Here is an 894-nt window from a genome sequence, read left to right as displayed (position 1 = left end):
TACCACACTCAGCTAATTTTTTTGATTTATTGTAGAGATGAGGTCTCACCAAGTTGCCCAGGCGGGTCTTGAACCTGTGGACTCAGGCCATCCACTCACCTCAGCCTCCCAAGGCACAGGATTACAGGCTGAGCCACCGAACCCGGCTTCTCTATTTCGTTTATAATTACTGTTACTTTTTTACTACTTTTTAATTTTTTTATTACCTCTTATTTTTAGAGCAGTGTTGTGTCCACAATAAAATCCAGCAGAAGGAACAGAGATTTCTCATATCCTACGTCCCCCACCAGAGCGGAATATTTGTTAAAATTGATGAACCTATAATGACACATCATTGCCCCCAAAGTCCACATTTTACATTAGGGTTCACTCTTGGTGTTGTGCATTCAATGGACTGTACACATATGTAATGACATGTATCCACCATTATAGTATCATATAGAGTAGTTTCATTATCCTAAAATCCTCTGTGCTCCACCTATTCATCTCTCTCTCTTCTCGACCTCTGACAGTCACTAATCTTCTTACTATCTTTATAGCTTTGTCTTTTTCAAGATGTCGTATAGTTGGAATCATCCAGTAGATAGCCTTTCCAGATAGGCTCCCTTCACTGAGTTATATGCATGTAAAGTTCCTCTATTCCTTTTCATGGCTCGATGACTCATTTCTTTTTAGCACTGAATGATACGCTTCTGTCTAGATGTACCATAGTTAATTTATCCATTTACCTATTGAAGGACATCTTGGTTGTTTCCCAATTTCAGTAATTACAAATAAAACTGCTGTAAACATCTGTGTGCAAGACTGTGTGCAGCATGTTTTCAACTCATTTGGGTAAACATAAAGAAGAATGATTGTTGGGTAATAAGGTAAGAGTATGTATAGTTTTGTAAG

Source organism: Carlito syrichta, unplaced genomic scaffold (genome assembly GCF_000164805.1).
Source record: "Carlito syrichta isolate Samal-C Ts95f unplaced genomic scaffold, Tarsius_syrichta-2.0.1 Scaffold304726, whole genome shotgun sequence".
Taxonomy (NCBI): Eukaryota; Metazoa; Chordata; class Mammalia; order Primates; family Tarsiidae; genus Carlito; species Carlito syrichta.
The sequence above is the reverse complement of the archived record's forward strand: the minus strand, read 5'-3'. Positions refer to the sequence as shown.